Source organism: Myodes glareolus, chromosome 12 (assembly GCF_982192425.1).
Source record: "Myodes glareolus chromosome 12, mMyoGla1.1, whole genome shotgun sequence".
Classification (NCBI taxonomy): domain Eukaryota; kingdom Metazoa; phylum Chordata; class Mammalia; order Rodentia; family Cricetidae; genus Myodes; species Myodes glareolus.
The window spans coordinates 13,222,030-13,235,299 of NC_142037.1; the positions used below are offsets into that span (position 1 = coordinate 13,222,030).

General features: G+C 47.1%; 1 long non-coding RNA gene across 1 annotated transcript; it reads left to right on the forward strand.

Annotated features, from left to right (window-relative positions):
- Positions 1-408: 408 nt before the first annotated feature.
- LOC148120118 (uncharacterized) lies at positions 409-11,457 on the forward strand. The gene is made up of 2 exons (XR_015734618.1): positions 409-543; positions 10,753-11,457. It is a non-coding gene; the product is annotated as an uncharacterized LOC148120118 (long non-coding RNA).
- Positions 11,458-13,270: the final 1,813 nt, after the last annotated feature.

The following is a 13,270-nucleotide window of genomic DNA, read 5'->3' on the forward strand; positions in this document are numbered from 1 at the left end:
GCTGTGCTCACTCCCCCCTCTCTCTCTCTTTCTCTCTGTGGTGTGGTATATGTATGTGATTATGTTTATTTGGGTGCACATAGAACTCAAAGATTGATTTTAACTGCTTTTTACCTTATATTTTTGAGCCAGGGTCTCTCACTGAACCCAGTACTTACCACCTGGTTAGGCTGCTTGCCAGTGGGTTGTAGCTCCCTCCCCGCCCATGCTGTGCTCACCGATGCCAGCTGCTGTGCTAGCCTTTGACGCTGTAGGGGTCTGAACTCAGGGGCTTGAGTGGAGGGCTGTTTGCTGCTTGAACCATCTCTCCAGCCCCTGCATTTCTCTCCCTCCAGGCCTAAGACCTCAACTTACTCTTTGCTCTTCTTACTCCTCGCCTCATGCAGGTAGCTGCAGGCCCTGCTGGTGTGCAAACCTGCATCCCGTTCCTATTTCTGCAGCTTCATCGGCCATGCTCCGCTTGTCTCTGCAGCTTTGTCTTACGGTTTCCAGCTCCACTGTCTCTGATGGGAAACAACTCTGCCAGGGAAGACCTCGTCCAAGGTAACATCTTTTAGATCAAAACTTACTGTAAAATGAATAATAACAGTAGATTTCTTTCTGGAGCCTCAGAGGAATGTCCAGCCCCTTCATTTGTCATTCAAGGTCACTTCCTATTCCTGTGTCCTTTGTCCCTCCTATATTTGTTCTAAGAAAATTGTTCCTGGACACATTTGTGCCGCATAGTTTATGCCAACTTGACACAAAGTATAGTCATCAGGGAGGAGGGAAGTCAACTAAGAAAATACCTCCATTAGATTGGGCTGTACACAAGTCTGTAGGGCATTTGGTGATAGATGAGGGAAGGTCCAGTTCAATGTGGGTGGTGCCATCCCTGGGCTGGTCCTAAGTCCAATAAGAGAGCAGGCTGAGCAAGCCAGAGGGAGCAAGTCAGTAAGCACCTCCTTCCATGGCCCCTGCATCAGCTCCTGCCTCAAGCTTCCAGCCCTGCTTGAGTTCCTGCTCTCACTGCTTTTGATGATGAACTGTTAGATGGAGCTGTGAGTGACATAAACCCTGTCCTCTCCAAATTGCTTTTGGTCATGGTGTTTCATCACAGCGATAGGAACCTTAACAAGGATAATGCTCTGTCAGATACGCGTGGCTCTGACAAAATGCCGGACAGAAGCGATGTAAAAGGGAGCAATGTGAAAGAGGAAGGATTTATCTTGGCTCCTGGTTTTAATGGATTTCAGTCTATCGGAGCTGGGATGGCATAGCAGTAGAAGGACTCAGTCTGTGTCTTTGGCAGTGGGAGTGTTCCACAAAGTTCCTCACATCCTGAAGGGTCAGGAAGTAGAGCCGAGCTGAAGGCAGATAAAATATTTAAAGGCATAGAGGTGTCTTAGTAATGGTTCCTATTTCTGTGAAGAGACTCTGTAGACAGCATGGCCTTTATAATTCTTCTAGAGGAAAACATTGAGTTGGGGGCTCACAGTTTCAGAGGTTTAGTCCATTATCATCGTGGTGGGGAGCGTGGGAGCAGGCAGGTGTGGTCCTGGAGAAGGAACTGAGAGCTATATTCTGATCCAAAGACAGAGAGAGAGAGAGAGAGAGAGAGAGAGAGAGAGAGAGAGAGAGAGAGAGAGAGACTCTGGACTTGGCATGGGCTTTTGACACCTCAAAGCCCACCCCCAGTGACACATTTTCTCCATCAAAGCCATACCTCCTAATCCTTCTAATCCTTTCTAATAATGTTACTCCCTGGTGATTAAGTATTCAAATACATGAGCCTCCGGGGACCATTCTTATTCAAATCACCAGAGGGACCTATGTCTACCAGCTGGGCTCCAGGTCCCAAAGGATCCATAGCCTCTCCAAACAGTACATTATCTACAAACCAAGCCTTCAAACACGCATGCCACTGTGAGACACTTTGTATTCAAGCTACAACACGGGGCTCACCATTGGTTACCACTGGGCCTCAGTGCCGGGACACGAGTGGATGATGGTCGTCTTCATCATCCACCCACTGCCACCCCCGACGCCTGGCCAAGGTGATGCAGCTTCCTGGAAGACGCCCCACCCCACCCTGCTGGAAATGACGTCTCTTCTTAGGACACAGGCACCGTGTGCAGTGTATGGAAGATGCCCCAAGAGGCCTAGACTTTCACACGCGTGTTGCTACACTGCCTCATGGAGTCAGTCCCCAGAAGACGGGGGCCATTGGCTCCTCTGGCCCTGGGTCTCCTGCACTGAAGCAGGATGCAAGCTGATTTCTTCAGCAGCTGCTGAAGTTTCAGGAGATCATGGCAGGCTGCTATTTGGTCACCCAGCTCTCATCTGGTCCATCTCTTGACAATCAGACACCTCAAGTGGGGACACGAGAACGGCGAGCCTGAGGAGCAAAGTGCAGGTGTGGAGTCTCACATCTGGCCGTTCAGACTGGAAAACACTCAGAACCCAACAGCATTGCCAATTATGTGACATTAGTTGGGGCATTTTGTGTCAAAATTAGGTGCTTATTTAAACCCCAGGTACCATAGTGATCGGTCTTGGGTAAAACACAAAGACAAATGACGTTTTCTAGCCATTTGCCGCCCGGGCCTGCCGAATTACCTCACCATCCCTTGCCGAGCCTGCTTCTCATTGAATAAATGTACCAGGCAGTGTAATTAGATGTTTCCTCTGCAAGCCCGGGGACCACTTACCACCATTTGGGGTGCCCAGCCTTCCTACGCCATGACAAGCAGGGACGGGGCCCTCTCCTGCAGTGGGGGCACAATGTGCCGTTTTCTTGGATCTTGATGGGCGTTTGAAAGCAGAAATGACCTTGGGCAGGACAAGCAAGAAGAGATAGCCCGTTAGCAGCCGACCCACTGCACAGAATAAAAAGCAACTGCAGGGCTGTCAGCACAACAGCTGGGGAAACGAGCTAAGAAGCCAGATGCTGCCTTAGAAAGACTATTTCCCCAGGGTTTGGGCCTGCGATGTTCATCTGAGCCCCCTGTGTGGCCCTGGGTGCGGGGCTTTACGGCTGGATAAAATAACAAAGGCAGGGAGGAGGGGGAGTTGTGTGCGCTGCTGAGGGCTGACTTATAAAGTTAAAGCAGACAGTAAGATGTGGAAATCCTGCTTACTGGAACCAACAACATTATTAGGAATCTGAACTCCATCCATACCCACTCCATCAGGGATTTATCTGAATACTGCCTCCAAGGGGCATATGTAAATTTAAGCTAGACGTGAACTACTGCTAGGTCACCCTGGAGACCGCCTAGCTTCTTTTAGCAGCCCTGGGGATAGTCATGTGAAGTCTTGTCGCACTGAACTTCCTCCCAGATAAACGGACTGGACCATCACTTTACACAGGCATGCTGTAGACTTGAAGGAACTCTAAGTGGGTTGGCACTTGAGGTTTGTAGGAAGCAGCCCGTCTCTCAGCACTCACCCCCCAACCCATGCCTTCTGCTGCTCTCTCCCTGTATGGCGTCAGTTCCATTCCAGCTCTGCTGTCTCCCAGGGTGCAACATCCCTTGAATACTGATACAGGGTGCAATGTACATTCTCCCACACCTAAATACTACTGGAAGGGATAATTTCTTGACTTTTGATAAGAAAAATTATTTCTTTCTATCTTTTCTTACTTATTTTTTGTAAATGTGTGTGTGTGTGTGTGTGTGTGTGTGTGTGTGTAGGCTAGATGACAATCTGAAGTATCAGTTCTTAGGCATCCACATTATTGATTGATTGATTGGTTGATTGATTGATTGGTTGGTTGGAAGCCAGTGAGTCCCTGGAATCCACTGAAATTTTCCTTTGCTACCTGTACCAATGAGTCTTGCTTTTTTAAGCCCTGCAGTTCTGGGGATTGAACACAACTCTTCCTTCACATGCCCTAGTCTTCTTTGCATCTTTGTTTTAGAGATACTATCGGGTCAGGTGTGGTAGCGCTTGCCCTCTGGACACAGAGGCAGGCCAATCTCTGTGAGTCGGAGGCAGGCAGATCTCTGAGTCGGAGGCAAGCCTGGTCATTGTAGTAAGTTACAGGCTAACCAGGGCTACACTGTGAGACCTTGCCTTTCTCCACCCCTCCCACCCCTCAAAAAAAGAAAGGAAAGAAGAGAAAGGAAGGTTTTAAAAGCTGTGTGTCCTAGGGAGAATTTCTAGAAACAGGCTGAAGAGATGATACCTATACAATCCTGAGGTATTAGGCCAACAAGCACAATGGCCAGAAGATAAATAACAGAAAGCAAATCTTGAGCCTGAAGCCACCAGTGGCTGAGAAGTCTGTGAGGTGAAGCTCCTAGGGCGGGGTTAAGTGATGTTTGGCACATTCCCCCACCTGTTCCCGTCCTGTTCCCCCACCCACGCTTTGTTCTCCCCCATCTGAAGGAATACGCGTGTGACGTACTGGGTCTTAGAAAATTCAGAACTCTGATGGCCAGTGTGAGTGTGGTTCTGCCTCAGTGGCCCACCAGAAGGGTGTCAAACAAAGCCGTGGGTGTTGCTGAGGGACATGGTACCAGCTGGGAAGGAGCTGGGAGGACAAACTCCCTAACCCACTTTGGTCGCACTCTTAGGCCACCTGCCTTTGGTTAAACTCCAGTCTGTGCAAGGTGGTAGGTAATGGTGCAGGAGGATGGGGCTTCTGGGAAGAACATTAGGGCATGGGCCCGAGCGATGCAGGCTGTTAGTGGTCAGTCCTCTCACGCTGATGTCTGGGTGACACTCACACTTACTTGGGAACGACTTGCTCTTACATAAATATAAAATTGTGATGCTTAAAGTCCAGCTGGCTTAGTGTAGCTTGAACTGAGGGCCTCTGGCTCAGAACGAGGCTAGCCGGATGACTGTGGAGTTTAATGTACTCAGTTACTAGGAAAATATTTGTTAACAAGATGAGAGAGACATTTATTATGGAAAACTCACATTGGCCCACGAATAAGGAGAGGGAGAATGAGACAGAGGGCAAGTTCATGATTTGTGGTGCGAGTAGGGACCATTTCTCTTTTAATATCCTCTGTTGCTCTTTTAATGCCGTTTTTTTGCAGTTAAACATAAGGAGACGCAACCAGTTCCCGGGCTGAGCTTAGGCTGTGGATGGGCATGCTGCTCCACAGAGCGTCCTGGAGAAGGAAGGCATTGACATGAATGTTTCTTGCCCGAGTCTTGGAAACTTAAAGAGCATCCATGTGAGGCTCATTTTAACACAGCCCTCTAGGTTTTCAAGTGTTTTTCCCATAATCACTTCTGCTTGCTTCATAAGCAGTTTAATGGGGGAGTGGGGTGGTATTTTCCTTCACTCAATCATGTGGCTTCATGCCAGTTCTCAGGTCACTGCGGGTACACAGAACAAGGCTGAGGTGCCTACATAGTATGGAATGTCCCATAGATGGGAATTCTCTGCTCTAGACCTGTCCTTTGAGGGACACAGGGAGTAGTGATGTGATTATTGGGCAGGATGGGGAGGGAGCCAACTGGTCCACCCTCACTTTTTCCCTGGTAGAAAGGCTACCAAGTGTCACCAATTTTGGCTGATGGCTCAGACCAAATGCCAGACTCTGTTTCTAGTGTTTCTAGGCGGTAGGGATGAGTGACTGGCATACTCTCCTTTCTAAACACAGTTGCGAAGCTGGCTTGAATGCCTGTGTACGATCGGGAGGATTGACAGGTATTGATTCTAATCTTACAGGCTGTGATGTGCTGATAGTAACTGAGCTTTGCTGGTACAGGGGCCTGGTTTCCAACTGTTAACTATGAGTTTGGTTTTCTAATCTTCTGCTACCCCAATCTGATCAGCAGAGACAAAAGGACAAAAAGGGAGAGGGAATTTCTGATACCATTAGGTAAAGATTATATCTAAAGAGAGTTTCAAAAAAAAGATTTATTTGTGCAAGTGTGTGCATGTGCCATAATTATGTTGATGCTCACAGAGGCCAGGAGAGGGCACTGGGTCCCCTGGAACTGGAGTTACAGGCTGTTGTAGGCCATCTGATACGGGTGCTGGAAATTGTGTCTTCTTCAATAGGGTCAAGTGCCCTTAGCCTCTGAGCCATCTCTCCAGCCCCCCCCCCCACCCAAAATTAAAAGGTACAGTTTTTTTTTATTTCTATTTTTATTTTTGGTCATAGCTCACTGTAAGCACTCTGTCCTGGGATCTGGCAGGATTCACCAGTAGCTGATTGCTGGCTGCTGGACCTGCACCAAAAAAAACCAAATTAGTACATGTAGTTTCCGTGCCTGACATAATTGCTGGATATTCTCAGCCTTGGTGAGACTTTGTAGAGCAGATGGAAAGGTCCTGGCCATCACTTGTACAGATGGGGTGGTGTCTGATGGGATGAAGGACAGGCCTAAGCCTCATCGGAGGTGTGTAGGATGTGGAACTGAGGAGCCAGTGTCGGACCCAGAGCTTCTCACATGTTGGAAAACTAAGTTCCCAGCTCATATATAGACCAGGTTTCCTATGTTCTGCAGGGAAACAGACTCTTTCCTCTGTGTGTACATTCACTCCATGGGTCACCAGGGACCGTGGAAATCTCTTGTTTGGGAGCTGGACATTAGCTTTCCTTATTACTTTTAAATAATCCTGTGAACTAAAAGCAACTGATCACTTGCTCATGGGCCTTCTGTGAGTCTTAAAAGCTCCTATACACCAGGCGGTAGTGGTGCATGCCTTTAATCCCAGCACTTGGAAGGCAGAGGCAGGTGGATCTCTGTTAGTTCAGGGCCAGTCTACAGAGCAACAAGGATACACAGAGAAACCTTGTCTTCAAGAAAACAAACAAACAAACAAAAAACCCAAACCAAACAACAATAACAACAAAAACTCCCTATACAAAGGAGGTTTATTTAGGTTTTTTTTCTTTGACGTTTTGAGGAAAGGGTCTCACCCTGTAGCCTAGGCTAGCATCTAAATTGCAGTAATCCTTCCGTCTCAGTCTCTGAGCTGGTAGGAATACAGGTGTGATCTGTAATTCTGAGTGATCATTTTAGCTATTTTCACTTCCCTTTATGTCACTTTCGGAGCCTTCAAGAAGAAAACAGTGAACCACAGCAAAAAAGGGGCTGAGTGCCAAAGAGCGGGTGTTATTGTCCTTGGTGGGACGGGTGGAGTTGGTAGAAAGGGCTTTGAATATCATCTGTGCAGACAGGGTGGTGTCTGGTGGGACAAAGGTCAGGCCCACACCCTGCAGGAGGAGTCTTTTTTTGTTAGCTCAGTGCAAGGAATTGGCACAGTCTTTGGCAGAATTTGCCAGTTAAGGAGGGAGGACACCTCAGCATCCCTAAGTCACATGATGCACAGAGTTAGTCACGCCTGCAGGAACATCCATTTGCCCAAGCACACGGCTCCAGGTTGCAACACCCTAAGGCCCAAAACACAGAGGTGCAAGTGTCCAGGTCAGAATCACTGGACAAGCCATTCCCAAAGCCCATCGAAAATAAATCTTTAAGAGAAAATTCAGGCATGGTAAGACAAAAACCTTTAATGTTCTAACAATTTCTACATGAGATATGTATTTTGCTGCCAGATTCATTTTATGTTTATGAAGTATCTACCAAGTTCCTGGAGAAAACTAGTAGTTCTGCTTTCTAACTAGCTTGTAGTCTTGGAGGAAGAGGGAGCTGTGTGTGTATATAAGTGTATATGTATGTGTATGTATGTGTGTGTGTGTGTGTGTGTGTGTGTGTGTGTGTGTGTGTGTGAGAGAGAGAGAGAGAGAGAGAGAGAGAGAGAGAGAGAAAGAGAAGTTTGATCTGAATCCTGGATGAGGAACAAACGGAGACAGCAGGGGACCCATAGTGGAGCTTTAAGTCAGCAGAGAGTACGAAGGCTGAAGAGCCTTCGAGGTCTGCAGGGAAGTGTTGCCAAGCATGGCTGGGCCTGGAGGGAAGTCAGAAGTGAAGTCCGAGAGGCCCAGGAGATTTCAACTTGTTGATGGGGGATGGGACAAACAGCTAGGCTCACTATTAAGTATGGCGCACACAGAACAAAGGCAGAAATAAACAGCAGTGTTGCCATGTTCCCTTTTTCTGTTCTGTGGGGAAGATGGAAGGATGCTCTTATTTTGGCTCCAGGACACACTAACCAGCTGATTTTAATGCCCACGTGGTCCAACTATTACAGCAATGGTCAGACCCCAGGCTTCCCAGCATAGTCACCTATCTTAGCTGGTGGCTCCGGCATGCAGCAAGTTCTTGCTTTTGCGTGGGGTCTTGCTCATGGCTCCTGGAACATTCCTTGTAACCTCGTGTTTTACAGTTGAGGTCTCTCAGGTCTGTGTAAATGTCAGTGATGTCAGTGCTAAGAGAGGTGTGGGTTGCCCTGCCTTCCCGGGTTACAACCCGCAGGTTCCCACAGAGCATCCTGTCTCTCTCGCTGTGGCGTTGCTCACAGGTGTGCTGTCTCACCATTGGTTTGATGAAAAGAGCGGTCATTCACTGTAGGACAACTGCATGTTAGTCATGACAAAGAAAGAGAGCAAGGCTTCACAACAGGTTTTCAGCTCTTTTTGAACCACCTTCTGGAAGGGTACTTGGCCCCCTTGCAGAGATCACCTCCTTTCCACCCTGACCCCATGGTTCTCTTCTGAAAGGTGCTTGGTCCTTCAGAGTATAATTTGGGGGTTGCCAGGCATTGGAGGTGTGGTAGTTCCAGGAAATACTCCGGTAATGCCCTTCATACCAGTGACACAGTGTTTTAAGTTCTGCGTCCACGGCTTCGTCCTCTGGACTCTGTGTATGTTTAGTACTTATGTTCCCTCTCCCCTGCTGTGTGAGATATGCGATGGGGAGCAGGACAATGTTTGTCTTCGTCACTGAATTTCTAGAATGGAGCTATAAACTCAGGGTGAATCCTACAAAGTCCTCGTTTGTCCCATCATTGCCTCTTCTGATCTGCCTCCTTTTATTTCTGAAGTGCCCCCATCTCTTGGCATCTACATAGCCCATCTGAACAAAAAAGATAAAAAATAAAAATGGGAGATCTATTTATTTAGTTTGACTTTTACTAATTTTTCATATAATCTAATTATGTTCTTCCCCACCCCAGCTCTTCCCAGTTCCTCCCCATTTTTCTGCTTACTCATCTTCATGTCCTTTCTGTCTCTCAAAACAAACAAAAAAAATGAAAAACAAAACAAAAGACAAAAGATATGAAAACCAAACAAACCCAGAATCTATAGAACAGAACAAAACAAAACAAAAACAAAACAAAAACAAACCCAATAGCGTAGAGTCTGATTTATGTTGGCCAACTCTTGGACGTGGAGTCTGCCCTGGAGTGTACTAATACACCATTGGAGAAAACCGACTTCTTGGTTAGGGTGGGACTTTGTGTCCGCTTCCCCTTCTTGGTGCTGGTGCTCCACCTGTCTTGAACACATGTAGGCCTTGTTCATGCTGCACAACCTTTGTGAGTTCATATTAATGCTGTTGTTTCCAGAAGACACTGTTCCCTTGGTGTCATTTGTCATCTCTGACTCTTCCCGTCTTCCCACCTCCTCTTCCGATACATCCTGAGCCTTGAGGGGATGGGTTTGATAAAGACATCCCATCTGGGACGAAAATTACTCAAATTTGATGGCTGAAGAGGGGGCATAGATAGAGTAATTTCTTCTGCTGCTTCTACTAAGCTGGTAACAAGTTCTCTTCTGGGAGACTCAGGAAAGAGGGGACGAACACAGATACCCAAGAGAATTCCTCCTCCCCACGTACAGTCCAACTTTTCTATTTAGACTAGTGGCTCTTTTTTCTTTTTCTCAACTTGCCTCTTCTCTCGACGTCCCCTGCCCCCAGCTCCCTAGTGGGCTGATCTTCTTGTTCCTGGTGCTGGGGTCACTTTATCTGCTCGCCATCTGTGTAAGGAGATCCTGCCAAGATGATCAGATGTGAACTCAGTGCCAGAAACATTTTAATTAATTTATGGTGATAAAATGCGAAAAGAAAACCATCGAGGAAAGACTGGGCCAAAGAAAATTAAACATAAGAGGAAACAAAGAAACTCGAGCCGTGTGGTCTTGGAAGGAAGGGCCTGGTTGGCAAAGGGGCCAGCAGACTGTCTTTCCCTTCCCTTCTTTGCTATTTTAACAGCACCCAAGTGCAACAGCTGACAGAAGAGCCTGAGGCAGGGACAGAGGGGACAAGGTGCAAAACCGAGCAGCCAACTATCGGTCTGGACTTCTTGAAGAGGCTGTTTGAAGTCAGACGTCTGGGAAACATAAAGAACGGGGCTGAGGGTTATGAGCCCCAGCACAGGGTGGCCAATGTTTCTCAGGAGGGGCAAAGAGGAGCTTTTTAAAGATGAAGCCCTAAGGGAAAACAATAGACCTTCAAATTAGACAGTATTTATATTTTCCCAGTACTGGGGATTGAATCCACAACTTTATGCATGCCAGGTAAGTGCTCTACCATGGAGCTATTAACCCCTTGCTCCCCCTCACCCCTTTTCACATCTTTGTTTTGAGATCAAGTTGTCCAGACTGGCCTCGAACTCACTGTGTAGCTCTGGCAGACCTTGAGCTTGCAATCTCCCTGAGTAGTTAGGATTATAGGCACTTGCCTTTAAATCTGGCAGAAATTAGTATTTAAAGAAATTTGACAGCCCAGCAAACAGTACTTGGGTAAGGAAAAGGCAAAAGACAACCTGTGTCAGCTAGTCCCTTCTCTTTTAAGACAAAAATAGGACAGCAATATTTAATATATTCACAGGCAGGCTGGATCACTGACCCACTTGCAATGCTGATTTTACTTTGTTGTCTCTATTTTTAGATGAAACCCCTTTGGATGCTGAAAAGGCACATTTTCCAATTGCCCTTTTTCTAAAAGAACCTTAAGCCAGGAGAAAAAGGAAGAGTGCTTCATAAACAGCAGTGCTACTCAAAGAGGAGGTGGCTTGGCTGTCTCCGTCCATCACCTCGGTGCCTGGCTGCTGAGATGAACTACCGGAAGGAGCTGTTTAAGAAAGGAAGGTCATGTTTTATCTCAGAGTTTGAGGAGCTATAGTCCATCATGGCGGGGAAGGCAGGGTGGCCAGTGAAAGCTCCGGCGGGCCTCTGATTACTGAGTGGAATAGGGGTGGGGTACAATGCATGAGACCCGCCTCTAGGCACCCACTTCCTGTAATGAGGCTCCACCTTTTAAAGGTCCCACATCCCTCTAAACAGTGCCACCAGTTGTGAACCAAGCGTTTAAACATGATCTGACGGGGGACATTTCACATTCAGATCATGTCACTTAGAAGTTTTATTACATGTCCTTAATAGATTTGGTGGCCTAGTTTAATTAAAACAATAGACTGTTCAAGGCAACTGCAGAGGTCTAGAGAGCACCATGAGGAGAGGAAAGTGAACATATTCGCTGAGAGAGATCAGAGAGGCCTCCTCTCCCTGATGTGAAGGAACCTATAGCTCGGGGCCTCTTTGTTCTCATTTAAGAGGGAACGATGTAAAATTGAATAAATAAATGTGTGTTGAACTTGGTAATAGATTATTTATACAGCTGATTTAATAGAATAATAGAATTTTCAGAGCTGTGACTTCATACCATGCGTCTGAATGAGGCAGATCTGCAGCGTTTGCTCCTTTTTCCTTCTCTAGAATGCACGTGATCAAGCCCCTTCCTCCCAGGGTTTATGGGGTGGGGTCTTGGTGCACACATTTTGGAAAAGCTTGCACACACTCCCATGCACACGTCAATGCATTTACTGTCCCAGCATTCAAGCTTACTATGTGCTCACGTAGGACCAAGCGCTGAGTTTAGGTGTTTCCTGTCCTTACAGAGCTGCGACCTTGTGTAATGGGCAACCTTTTAATTTCAATTAAAGATAGTTAATCTGAAAGTTTGGGTGACTTTCCTCACCTATATAACAGTATCATTTTCACGCACCCATGTGGACAGGGTGGGTATTTGGTGTAAGGGCATAAACAAAGGAAACCTGTGTAGAGTCTAGCTAGGACTTTGGGGAAATTCCATTAGTGCGGATTCTGTTTAGGTTTTTGCAAGAACTTACTAAGGTATGTCTGAAGCCAGCTTGGATGCTGGCAATCTGACCAAAGGAGACCCTTACCCATTGAAACATGCCAAGTCTAGGTTGGGGGCCATCGGTGTCAAGAAATTCTGCCAGCCAAGCAGTAGTGAGCACGGGGGTAGGGAAGAGCACCAGGAGTTCTCTGGGTCAAGACAAAATTTTAAAGCTAGCACAAAGTGGGTCTGGAGTCAGGGGGAGCAGGCAACGCTGGAACCCGGGACTGGAGGACCAAGAGGTCTTTCAGGAGCCTCCGCTATGCAGCTCTGCTAGGGTCTCCTGAGGTGTGCTGTGGTTTCATTACCAGGCTGCCAACAGCTGACCAGCTCTGCTCGCAGGGTCCTAGTCTCAGTGTGCAGACCAGACCAGCTCAGCTTGCCGGGCCATAGCCTCGGTCTCCAGCATGTTTTCTTGCAGGCATTAGTCACTGGCCCAGCGTTTTTCAGGTAAAATCAACCACAACGCGCTCCACAGTTAGAAAGCGATAGGAAGCGGTTGATTGGATTAAGGTGGGGGCATATGTGGTCTGTGTTCACGGCAGAGATGAAGCCAAAGGCTTTAAGAACAGAACGTCTTGCATCTCTGTTATCTAGAAGAACAAATGGCCTGCTTTATGGATACAGTCCAGGGAGATGCATGGCAGTGCAGAGCACAGAGGTGCGGAATGTCCATCACTGCAGAGTCTGCAGCAGCCCCAAACTGTCTAGCACTCAAATACCTACCAAGAGTACAACGGGAAGATACGTGATAGTATAGTAGCACTACGGAGTTATGCAGCACTGGCAGTGGACAGACTAAACGCGTATAACATAGTCGAATTTCACAAATGGTACAAAAGGACACACATACGGATTCCATCTATCTGATGTTTGAAACAGACGAACTTTATCTAGGATGCTAGATGTCAGGATAGTGGTCACTTCAGGTAGGGAACAGTGTCCGGAGGGTTCTGTTGGTGTGCTCTTTCTTGATAATGGTGACTGGAACTCTTCAGTGGGTGAAAATTCATCCAAGTGCATATGCCCTGCAGTGGCTTTGTCTACTTACATGCTGAGCTTCAAGGAAAGGGTCACAAATGAAAAAGGACATGACTGTGTTTCTTTATCACTGTCATTATAGAGTGAGGTGTGCATTGTGGGTTTCCTACCACTGAGAGGATGGTAATTCATTCTCCGCATCTTCTTATGTCCATAATAAATGAACTGCTCTGTTAATACTTGCTGAATAAACGGAGAGTGGGTCAGAACTGTTCTCTGGGACAGG